Source organism: Eublepharis macularius, chromosome 19 (assembly GCF_028583425.1).
Source record: "Eublepharis macularius isolate TG4126 chromosome 19, MPM_Emac_v1.0, whole genome shotgun sequence".
Classification (NCBI taxonomy): Eukaryota; Metazoa; Chordata; class Lepidosauria; order Squamata; family Eublepharidae; genus Eublepharis; species Eublepharis macularius.
The window spans coordinates 11,581,265-11,594,061 of NC_072808.1; positions in this window are offsets into that span (position 1 = coordinate 11,581,265).

Consider the following 12,797-nt stretch of genomic DNA (forward strand, 5'->3'; position numbering starts at 1 on the left):
ATCAAGGTCTAAATCTTCCTTAGTACCGGGTTGTCCTATCGAGGTCTAAATCTTCCTTAGTGTCAGGTTGTCCTATCGAGGTCTTAATCTTCCTTAGTGTCATGTTGTCCTATCGAGGTCTAAATCTTCCTTAGTACCGGGTTGTCCTATCGAGGTCTAAATGTTCCTTAGTACTGGGTTGTCCTATCGAGGTCTAAATCTTCCTTAGTACCGGGTTGTCCTATCGAGGTCTAAATCTTCCTTAGTACCGGGTTGTCCTATCGAGGTCTAAATCTTCCTTAGTACCAGGTTGTCCTATCGAGGTCTAAATCTTCCTTAGTACCGGGTTGTCCTATCGAGGTCTAAATCTTCCTTAGTACCGGGTTGTCCTATCGAGGTCTAAATCTTCCTTAGTGTCAGGTTGTCCTATCGAGGTCTAAATCTTCCTTAGTACCGGGTTGTCCTATCGAGGTCTAAATCTTCCTTAGTGTCAGGTTGTCCTATCGAGGTCTTAATCTTCCTTAGTGTCAGGTTGTCCTATCGAGGTCTAAATCTTCCTTAGTACCGGGTTGTTCTATCGAGGTCTAAATGTTCCTTAGTACTGGGTTGTCCTATCGAGGTCTAAATCTTCCTTAGTACCGGGTTGTCCTATCGAGGTCTAAATCTTCCTTAGTACCAGGTTGTCCTATCGAGGTCTAAATCTTCCTTAGTACCGGGTTGTCCTATCGAGGTCTAAATCTTCCTTAGTACCGCGTTGTCCTATCGAGGTCTAAATCTTCCTTAGTACCGGGTTGTCCTATCGAGGCCTAAATCTTCCTTAGTACTGGGTTGTCCTATCGAGGTCTTAATCTTCCTTAGTGTCAGGTTGTCCTATCGAGGTCTAAATCTTCCTTAGTACCTGGTTGTCCTATCGAGGTCTAAATCTTCTTTAGACTTAGGGCTGGTATAGTCTCCCTTCTCTAAGTGGAAGAGATTAGCTGGGCAGACCTAAATAGAACTGCACCCTTTTAAATGAATTGAATTCCATGGGCTTAGGCAAGGAAAGCTCTGCTGAGGGTTACATTTTAGATTTAAGAGCACTGTGTGTGGGCGTATGAAAGGGTGTGTGAGTGGGGATGTGTGTGAGGGAGGCTGGGGGAAGAGAGCTGTTTGCCTAATCTAAGCAAGGGCAGGACCCTGAGAAGAGAGTGAATTATGCCTTTGTATACCTTGCCAAGAAAGAAACATATCAGTCATGTCAGGAGCTTGTGCAGATTCAGAAAGATACATTGGAATGTTTTTTTTTTCTTTTCTGTTCCTGCATCCCGTAACTGGGCAAAAACTAGCATCTGCCTGCCATTGCAGATCTTCAAAATACAACATGCAAAACAGCAGATTTTGTGTTCACGTCCCATAATTCAAAGAACCTACTGACGAGAAGTTGGGTAACTGAGTAGGGAGGTAAAATAGATACATGCCAGACCAAACTGTCCCAATTGAGTTGTGAATTCAGCAGGCACCAAGCTTTATTTTATATAATCTGCTTTCCCCCCCTCCGCAATAGAGAACTAAAGTACTTTATCTTATCATTTTTCCTTCCTCCATTTGATCCTCAACACAACCCTGAGAAGGAGGTTAGGCTGAGGGCCAAGCTACAAGTGACGAATGACACTTGAACGGCAAGTGAACAGACTCAGGGCCAAGCTACACATGACGAATGACACTTGAACGGCAAGTGGATTGAGTGGAGGGCAAGTGAACAGGGAGAAATACACTTGCCATTCAAGTGTCATTCGTCATGTGTAGCTTGGCCCTTACATGAATTCCTCCCTGTTCACTTGCGCACTACTTGTGATCGAGTGGAGAGCAAGTGAACCAGGAGGAATACATGTGGGCCAAGCTACAAGTGATGAATGACATTTGAACAGCAAGTGGATTGAGTGGAGGGCAAGTGAACAGGGAGAAATACACTTGCCATTCAAGTGTCATTCGTCATGTGTAGCTTGGCCCTTACATGAATTCCTCCCTGTTCACTTGCGCACTACTTGTGATCGAGTGGAGAGCAAGTGAACCAGGAGGAATACATGTGGGCCAAGCTACAAGTGATGAATGACACGTGAACAGCAAGTGGATTGAGTGGAGGGCAAGTGAACAGGGAGAAATACACTTGCCGTTCAAGTGTCATTCATCACTTGTAGCTTGGCCCTCAGTCTGTTCATTTGCCATTCAAGTTTTATTCGTCACTTGTAGCTTGGCCCTATGAGATTGCAACATTCCAAACATCACCCAAGTCCTGCTATGTAACTGAATATCAGGAAGATCCATGCCAAAACTAGGAAAATCAAATTAACAAAAAATTCTTTTATGTTCTTCATTTATACTCTGCCAAAGCAGCTTACATCACCTTTCTCACCTCCGTTTTATCCGTACAAGCATCCTGTAAGGTAGGTTAGGCTGAGAAGTGTGTGTGACTCGTCCAAGGTCATCCAGCAACCTTCCATGGCAGAGTTTGCATCTCCCAGATTCTAGTCCAACAATCTAATAAAGAACACTGTAATAAAACAAAAATGGATATTTTAAAAAATCAGTGCTAATCAATCATTCCAATGCCTTTGCATTCATTGGCCGGAACACCAGAAGGCGGGAACAGGCTGACTTCTTACTAAGCAATTGGGCAAAACATGCTGAGGGCTTATGAGGAATCACATATTGGGGCAGTTATGGGGGCTAAACTATTTGGAGCTTTCCTCCTCTCAACCTAAATCTCTTCCTCCTTTATTCTATAAGCTCTCAGGAGCTTGACAAGGCCAGTTTCTTCCTCTACCCCTGCCTCATAACTTCTCTCAGTTTTCTTTGCCTCCTCATCAGTTCACTTTGGAGGGAGGTATATTTTTGAGGGGGACTTTACGAAACCATATTTTTCCACACACCCTTGGGAGTCCATCCCTTGAGTTAATAGAAACCCTTGTCTGTGGGTGGCTTAGTTGTGTTGCTTTGGGAGGTGCCACAAGCTGGTTCCCTATTAGTTGTAGCACTTGCATAGTTTTCCTTATATTTCCACAAGTAAATGTGCGGCCGGGAGACTTTCTAAAAAAGAAAACCGAATATTCAGGGAAAGGGTCTGGAATAGCCCTGGGGAGCAAGGGTCTCTGCAGCTACGGTCTTGAAGAACCAACATTGGCAGAGACCCTGCAGGCTCTCGTCCAAAGATTCTGGCCTGGGAACTTTAATTTTTACCACTGCCAAACTCGGGGTGGGGCGTTTTGGGTCCAGCTTGTTTGGAAGAAGCCGCCAATGTCTGTTTCCACTCAGGCTCTCAAGGCTTCAGCCCCTGTGTTGGCACGTTGACAGGGTGAGGCGTGGATGTTTGTTTCTCCTCATCTGTGGATTTTTGTCCCCGAGCCAAGAAGCCGAGATGCTGGTGGGAGGCCTCAATAATTGGAACATTTGGGATGCATTTGGAAGCCAAAGGGCCGGGATGGCCTTTCGGCTTTGATGGAGTTCCTAGAGGAGGACCCGTGCCAAGGCTCTGTAACCCTGCGGTCGAACAGCCTGGTTCTGGGATTCTGCATCAGCCAGCTGCAGCCTGGAGCCAATTAAGCCTACAGTGAGTTTGAAAGGGCTCGGCAGAATCCCTCCGTGAACATCTGTGGCATCTCGGGAGGAAAAAATTGCTCGCCCATCGATGGGTCTAGCAAGAGCCATCAGGAAGTTTGGACAGCAGGAGTGGGAAGTTTCAGGGTGCAGAGGGACGCATGTAACTATAAATCTATTGGCGTGAGGGGCCGCAGCGGAGGTCGGCTCTCTTGGTTAGCAGTGTGAGGTAGACTGAACAGCTTACACCCTGCCCCCTACTTTTCTGGAAGGCCGTAATCTAGGAGAGAGACTGTAGTGCCGTCTCCATCTAATAATAACAACATTCAATTTATATACTGCTCTTCAGGGCAACATAACACCCACTCAGAGTCGTTTACAAAGTATATTATGGCCGTTTCCACACACGTTGAATAATGCAGTTTAGTTACCCTTTAGAAGTGGATTTTTTGTTCCACACATGGAAAATCAGTTACAAATGTTCACTAAATCTTATTGAAAGTGGATTATCCAGTGTGTGTGGAATCAGCCTATTATTATCCCCACAACAAGCACCCTGTGAGGTGGGTGGGGCTGAGAGAGCTCTCAGGGCCAGGCTACAAGTGATGAATGACACTTGAACGGCAAGTGTATTCCGCCCTGTTCACTTGCCCTCCACTCAATCCACTTGCCGTTCAAGTGTCATTTGTCACTTGTAGCTTGGCCCTCAGAGAGCTGTGACTGACCCAAGATCACCCAGCTGGCTTCAAGTGGAGGAGCGGGGAATCATACCTGGCTCTCCAGATTAGAGTCCTGCTGCTCTTAACCACTACACCAAACTGGCTCTGTGGAAACTGTAAACCTTGTCCCCTTGTCTCAAAGCTCAGTGAGAGACAGTGTTGTGCTACATTGGATTAGAACTGTGGAAGGCCTGGCTTCAATTCCTCACTTGGTAAGAAAACTCACTAGGTGATTCAGGACCAGTCACTCTCTAAAGGGTTGTTGTGCCAATAACGTGGAGGAAGAGACTATCATCTATGCTGCCTTGAATTCGTTGGAAGAAAGTCAAGATAAAATGTACAAGATCTTCAGGATTTCAGGGGTGTCTGGTACAGAAAGTACATTAGGGAATGCACTGGATCCAGGGACTCAGTGGGTCATGCATCTTGAAAGCGGCTCATCCCCTGGCTTGTGTGTATTTCCAATTTGATTTTATATAATAAAGAGAATTTAACATTCCAAATATATCAATAAAGGTATAGACAAGCATAAATTACATGTTTTAGTATGTGTGTGTGTTATATGCCATCAAGTCACTTGCGAGCTATGGTGACCCTATGAAGGAAAGACCCCCCAAATGTTCTATCATTAACAGACTTGCTCAGATCCTGCAAACTGGAGGATGTGGCTTATTTCATTGAGTCCAGCCATCTCGTTTTAGGTCTTCCACTTTCCCTAGCATTATTGACTTTTCCAAAGAATCTTGTCTTCTCATGATGTGACCAAAGTATGACAGCCTCAGTTTTGTCATTTTAGCTTCTAGGGAGAACTCAGGCTTGATTTGGTCCAGCATCCACTTTGTCTTTTTGGCTGTCCATGGTATCTGCAAAATCAAAAAGAGTCCAGTAGCACCTTTAAGACTAACCAATTTTATTGTAGCATAAGCTTTTGAGAATCACAGTTCTCTTCGTCAGATGCATGGAGGGCAAAAAGAAACTGGTCAGATATAGAGGAGGGGAGGGTGGAGTAGATGCAAACAGCTCCTTCTGATATGGAGATCAGTTAAGGAAAGCAGTTACCTCTGATAATGAGATAACCATTCATAGTCCCATATCTCATTATCAGAGGTAACTGATCTCCTTAACTGATCTCCATATCAGAAGGAGCTGTTTGCATCTCCATATCAGAAGGAGCTGTTTGCATCTACTCCACCCTCCCCTCTCCTCCTCTATATCTGACCAGTTTCTTTTTGCCCTCCATGCATCTGACGAAGAGAACTGTGATTCTCAAAAGCTTATGCTACAATAAAATTGGTTAGTCTTAAAGGTGCTACAGGACTCTTTTTGATTTTGCTACTACAGACTAACACAGCTAACTCCTCTGGATCTATGACCATGGTATCTTCAAAACTCTCCTCCATCACCACATTTCAAATGAATCAGTTTTCTTCCTGTCAGCTTTCTTCACTGTCCAACTTTCACATCCATACATCGTAATGGGGAATACCATCATTCGGATTATCTTGATCTTGGTTCCCAGAGAGACATCTTTATCTTTAAGGATCTTCTCTAGCTCCTTCACAGCTGCTCTTCCAAGTCTCAATCTTCTTCTGATTTCTTCATTGCAGTCTCCCTTTTGGTTGATGACTGAGCCAAGGAATAGAAAATATTGGACAATTTCAATTTCCTCATTGTCAACTTTAAAATTGTGTAATTCCTCAGTAGTCATTACCTTTGTTTTCTTAATGTTCAGCTGTAATCCTGATTTGGCACTTTCTCTTTTAACCTGCATCAGTAGCCATTTCAAGTCTTCAGTATTTTCTGCCAGTAACATGGTGTCATCTGCATATCTCAGCTTGTTAATGTTCCTTCCACCAATTTTCACCCCACCTTCTTCTAGATCTAAACCAGCTTCTTTATATATTCTGCATAGAGGTTGAAGAGGCAGGGAGATAATATGCATCCTTGTCTGACACCCTTGCCAACTGGAAACCATTCTGTTTCCCCATATTCTGTCCTGACAGTAGCCTCTTGTCCAGAGTACAGGTTGTGCATCAAAACAATCAGATGTTGTGTCACCCCCATTTCTTTTAAGACTCTCCATAGCTTTTCATGATCCACACAGCCAAAAGCTTTGCTGTAATGTATAAAACACAGGCTGATTTTCTTCTGAATTTCCCTGGTACGTTCCATTAGCCATCGTAAATCCACAATGTGATCTCTGCTGCCTCTTCCTTTTCTGAATCCAGCTTGAACGTCTGGCATTTCTCGTTCCATATATGGTAAGAGACTTTACTGTAGAATTTTGAGCATCACTTTGCTTGCATGGGAAATTAACGCGATAGTCTGATAGTTGCTGCACTTTTTGGCATCCCCCTTTTTTGGAATTGGACTGTAGACTGTTTCCAGTCTGTGGGCCATTGTTTTGTTTTCCATATTTGTTGACAGATTCTTGTTAAGATTCTGATGGACTCCATTTCTGTAGCTTGAAATAGCTCTGTTGGTATTCCATCTACTCCAGCTGCTTTGTTTCTCCCAAGTCCTTTGAGTGCAGCTTTTACTCCACTTTTTAGGATTTCTGGTTCTTCATCAAAAATGTTATAGCATATAGGATTAAAAATTCTCCATGCTGGTGAATATTTTTAACAGAAAATGCGGACTGAGCTCTCCTTCCCACTGCTGAACCCTATTTTCTGCTTGCTTCATCGTGGATATACAATCTGCTTTTTCCTCACTTCTGAAAACAGAAATACAATCCTTTCTTTAGGACCAACCATAACGACACAAACAATGTGCAAGCTTTTGAGTTTTTAAATTTCTGAAACACCATGGTGAAGACTTCAGGTGAACTCAAAAGTCTGCAACCGTTTTGTGACATTTTGGTTCATACTATAGATATTGTACTCTATGGCTCTTCCTCCTCCTATATTCATATTATTATTATTTTTACTTTATTTATTGTCTTCCTTTCTTACTAAGACTCAAGGCGGATTAGACAGTGCAATTCAATATGATCAGCAGCAGAGACGTTCAATAAACATTACAAGAAATTTGAGAACAAGAAGAAATCTGATACAGAGGTGAAACTAACATGTGTAATTTGACATGTGGAATAAATGATGTGGAAACAACCCAGTAAGAACATACTTACAGTAACAGACAGTGCACTGTAGTATTGTCTACAGTTCCTATCCTTTTATCAAAGCAAAGGAAGCGGGGGGTGGATGGAAGGCTGGTGTGGCTTCCTAGAGCTTGTCTTAATTTGAAAAGCTCCTAATTTTAAAAAAGACTTAAAAATTGAACACATGCAAGTCAAACACAAGATGGCAAAATTTACTATCTGGAGTCAATTTTGCCAGAGACCAGAAGACAAGAATTGTCCCAGGCAAGTGTTGTTGTTATAAGTTTTTATCATGATAAGCTGTGAAGAGATGGAAGGGGTGGAACAATCATCTTTAATACACCAACCTGCCGTTCACTGCTGAAATATATTTTTGAATGCACATTGTAGAACAAAAACACTTTCCACATTCATTTTCATCAAACAGAGAAACCAGGGTTTGGTTCTAAAACCAGTGAAGAAAGTTTTGAAGAGTAAATAGATACAGCAGGTAAAATAGAATCTTCACCAAAGTCTATGAGTGTATGCATGGGGAAGAGGGCTGACATAATGAAGCAACTAGAGCTGTTAGAAGCATATCCCAGTTTTCATTTGTGATATATTGGAGGATTTGCTCCTCTCATATCCCGTTCTACTTTCTTAAAAGTCATTCCGTCTCTTGAGCCCAAAACTTTAAAACGGAAAGTGCTAGGCCAGCCAGAAGAGGGCAGGCATCACTATGTGAAAAGAATAACTGCCTTTGTAGGACCGTCGATAATCCTCCAGCTAAAGAATGTTTTTGCAAAAGGAAAATTCACATTTCCTACCCGTACAGTTACCCAAAATTTGCCCACTCAGCAGTTCCCTGTAGCGTATACCTGCTTTGAGTGCGTAGTTTAAATATGGACTGTTAAACACTACCATACATTTTATTTTTTAGCACATCACATGCAATTACATGAGCAAAACATAGGTTACAATCCAGCTTAAAGGGAAGTGCTTTTAGAAGAAGAAAATGCCATAGAGTTGCGAGCAAGAGATGAGCGGAGGTGGTTTGTCATTGTCTTCCTTCGCATAGCAACCTGTCTTCCTTGGCAGTCTCACAACCAAGTACTAACTATGGCTCTTTAGCTTCCAAGGTCTGATAAGTTCAGGCCAAGTACTTTTAAGCCCCAGTGGTTTCAGTGGGCACACTAAGTATGTATTTAACAATCTCCTAGGGACACCCAGAGGACTTACCTTTGCCAGGAAAGTGGTATAAGGAGTAATAGTTTTCAAATTTCCAACTACTGTACTGTACTACTGCAATTGATTTCACCGAGGCCGTTTCCACACGGCTTACCTTGTTCCGGAAAACAGCGAAATCTCTCACGAAATCACACGAGAAGATGCTGTTATCGCACGAAATCGCTCGAGAAGACGCTGTTATCGCGCAAGAAGACGCGATAACAGTGTCTTCTCGTGCGATTTTGCGTAAGATTTCGCTGTTTTCCGGAACAAGGTAAGCCGTGTGGATACGGCCTGAATGTCCTAACTGTTGAGCATATTGCATTTTTGCACTGTGATTGTCCTAGCTATTGATCATATTGTATTTACTTGTAGTATGTAAAGTGCCTTGGAACTCAGTGAGAAAGGTGGACTATAGATAAACAACAACAATAATGATGATGATGAAGAAGAAGATGCAAACCTTTGGATGTCTCTGGATAGAGGGATTATCAAATCATAGGCAGGCGGATTCAGTAGCCCAGACACTTGCAAGCCATACGGGAGTGACCTTGTTGATCTCTGTTAGTCCACATGAACTCCAGGGACTAGCAGAACTGAAAAGGTAAAGGTAGTCCCCTGTGCAAGCTCCAAGTCATTACTGACCCATCACGACATTTTCTTGGCAGACTTTTCATTACGGGGTGGTTTGCCATTGCCTTCCCCAGTCATCTACACTTTACCCCCAGGAAACTGGGTACTCATTTTACTGACTTTGGAAGGATGAAAGGCTGAGTCAACCTGGAGCCGGCTACTTGAACCCAGCTTCTGCCGGGATCGAACTCAGGTCATGAGCAGAGCTTGGGCTGCAGTACTGCAGCTTACCACTCAGCGCCACAGGGCTCCTCACTAGCGGAACTAGTGAGTCCAAAAGAGTGCTTATTGCACAGGAACACCTGTGCTGCTTGGCACCTGTGTATTACACTCCTTTTCTGCTCTGCTCCAGCCCACTTCTCTTTTCTAGCAGCAAAACAGTGCCTTAGTACAGAAGAATATAATAGGAAAAGATAGGAGGATCAAGGCACAGGAGAAGAAACCTGTACATTTAACCATTGTGCAGAAAATGGGAATTTGGAAAATGTGCCTTGGTAGACAGGCAAACCGTGGCAGTGGAATGTGAGCACTAGTGAAGGATCACAAGCCGTCTGTTGTTTTGATGTATTGTTATATTTTGAGTGGGGAGTGGGAAGCCGTTTGGATTTTCCTTCTTCGGCACTGCAAAGAAATTGAAGCCAATACCCTGTGCAAGGGATAGAGAATCTGCATACTTGCATGTTGAATGCCATATCCTGGAGTAATTTTTGCATTTCTAATTTTCTTGTATTCGTAGTGGATTTTATGGTGTAGTTTTATATATGCTTATATATGCTGAGCCAGTTTGGTGTAGTGGTTAAGAGCAGCAGGACTCTAATCTGGAGGACCGGGTTTGATTCCCCACTCCTCCGCTTGAAGCCAGCTGGGTGACCTTGGGTCAGTCACAGCTCTTTCAGAGCTCTCTCAGGCCCACCCACCTCACAGGGTGATTGTTGTTGTGGGGATAATAATAACATACTTTGTAAACTGCTTTGAGTGGGTGTTAAGTTGTCCTGAAGGGTGGTGTATAAATCAAATGTTTATTATATATATTATGCTCTTATTCGGCCACTCCCGGCTGCCACAAGTGGCTATGGCCGGGGGGCCGGGTTTGCAGCCTCGGATGGAGGATGGGACTTTCCCGCCCATCCGGGGCTTTCAGGGGGCGGGCGGAGATAGAGCCGTTTCTATCTCCGCCCTCCCTTGCACGCAGTTGCTCCAAGCGATCGGCGAGAGCGGAGCGTTTTCGCGCTTGCTCTGCCGTCGCTTGGAGAACGAGCGGGCCTAAAGGCCAGAGCCGGCTTGCTCGGGCCCCCGCCGTTCCGGGCGGCCCCTTTGCAGCCTCTACCTTCGGGGACGCTGCTGGGTGCCGCATCCTTGCAGCGCGGCCTGGGTTGGGCTGTTGCCTGGCCGCGTTTCCATCGCCGCGGCGGTGCTTCCCCTGCGTGGCGGTCTTCAGAAGAGAACGGTTTGGGCGTTTTAACACCGTTTTCTCCTCTGGGCCCATTGCGGTGGGGGAGGGCCTTTACAGGCAGGACCCGGCTTGCCCTGCGCGGCGCAGGTCGGGCCGTTTACCAGCCGCGTTTCCTCGCCGCGGCGGCGCTTTCCGGCACGGCGGGCTTCGGAGGGGACGGTTTGGGTGCTTCGCGCCATTTTGCCCCTCGGGGCCCATTGCTGTGGGGGAAGGGGGCTTGGCTTTACCCAGCCTGGGCCTGCCAGTTTTGGCCTGCATAAGGGGCCTGTCCCGCGGGTTGCCAGCCTTCCTGGCTTAACCCAGTATGCCTTTGGGGGCCTTGCTGTAGCCGCTATTTTGGGCTCCCTTAAGGCTGCGGGGGGCACATAGTTCTAGTGTAAGGGAGTAGGCCCCTGCTCAGGTAAAAGGGTCTGGTTCTTCTTTCCTGCTGGGTCCCCTTGGTATACTGTGTTGGTTACTCCCCTGAGCCGTGCTTGACTCATCGCTTCACAGGGTTGGTTGGCATGGCTTCCAGGAAAGGTAAAGGAGCAGCCAAGGGCAAGCAGCCTGCTAAGAAGCAGCCTGCTAAGAGGCCTCCCCCAGTTGTGTCATCATCCGATGAGGATGAGGAGGTTAGCTTTAATGCTGCCATTTTACAGCGCCTGGAGGCTTTGGAAAAGGGTAAAGGGGCGCCTATCCCGGCGGGTGCCTCTGCTGAGCGGAGTAGGCCTGTTAGGGTTGCTTCCAGAGCTGCATTCAGGAAGGAGATTTTAACTCGTCTGTCTGCACTTGAGTCCACTACAGGTTCGATGGAAGCTGGACCAGCGGCTGTAGGTGAACTCCCGGTGGCTGAGGAGGTCGTGGCTGGGGAGGCTGAACCTGAAGGGCAGGCAGAAGGTTGCCCGGTGGCGGTGGCTGTGGAGCCTAGTGGTCATGATGGTAAGTCTCCTCTGCCGCAACAGGCATACACTTGGCCATGGGGACCCTGGGGTCAGGCCGCTGCCTCTGGGTCCTCTGGTGCCACCACTCCATCCACTTCACTTAGCTCAGCCTGGCAGTTTCCGGGGCACATGGGTTTAGCCAGTATGCTCCCTGGAGGGTCCAATGCCATGCCGGCCGTAGGGTCCGCTTCAGGTCAGTTGCCTGCTTCCGATAATGTGGCCTCAGGTGTTCATCCCTTTGGATGGCAGTATGGTGTCTACCCCCCATGGGGTTTCCCACCTTATGGTATGTATGGTCAGGTCCCTTATAGAGCACTTCCGTACGGGGATACGGCTCTCCCCCTTGGTGATCATCTTACCCAGGCCACGAGGGATAAAATAGTAAAGGGGGAGTATGTGGATGTGTTTACCCTTCTTTTCCGTGAGTTGGAGAAGAAGGACAAGGAGGACTTGGAGGAACGTGACAAGGAGAAAATTAAGCGGCGTAAGGTGGATCGTTCGTGGCATAATTGGCTCCCGGGGTTTTTAATTTATGCAGGTGTACTGGGGAGGGCGCAGCCTTTACGGACTGTGTCTCTATTTCAGTACCATAACATAATCTATCGGGGTTACACTGACTTCGTTGGTACTGCTTGGCTGCAGTACGACGAAGAGTTCAGGATGAGGGCTGCGCTGAACCCGCAGATACCCTGGGACCAGATTCACCAGCAGCTGTGGCTGCAGGTGATGTCCCCCTCTAAACCCAACTCAGGTGATAGGGCAGACAGTGGTCACTTGATCCACCGTCCACAGTCAGCTATTTCTACCCGCTCCCAGGCGGGGCAGCCGGTTCAACCCCGGCTGCTCTGTTGGGACTTCACCTCAAAAGGTAGCTGCAACAGGAGGGCTTGTAAGTATAGGCATGAATGTCCGGCATGTTCCGGTCAGCATGCTTATTCCTCCTGCCCCAGAGCCAAGTCTGGGGGGGGAGGTAGGCGTTCGGGTGGCGGCGGGGGCCAGCATTCGACTGGAAAAGGGTCCCAGCCCAGTAAGTCTGAGAGCGCTTGAGTGCTTGCTGTCTCGTTATCCTAAGAAGGGTGATGCTGAGTTCCTGTTGAACGGTTTTAAATATGGTTTTAGGATACCGTTTCAGGGCCCGCGGGTTTCTTTCATGTCCAAAAATTTACGTTCGGTTATTGGCATGGAAGCGGTTGTGCGGTCCAAGGTTTCGAAGG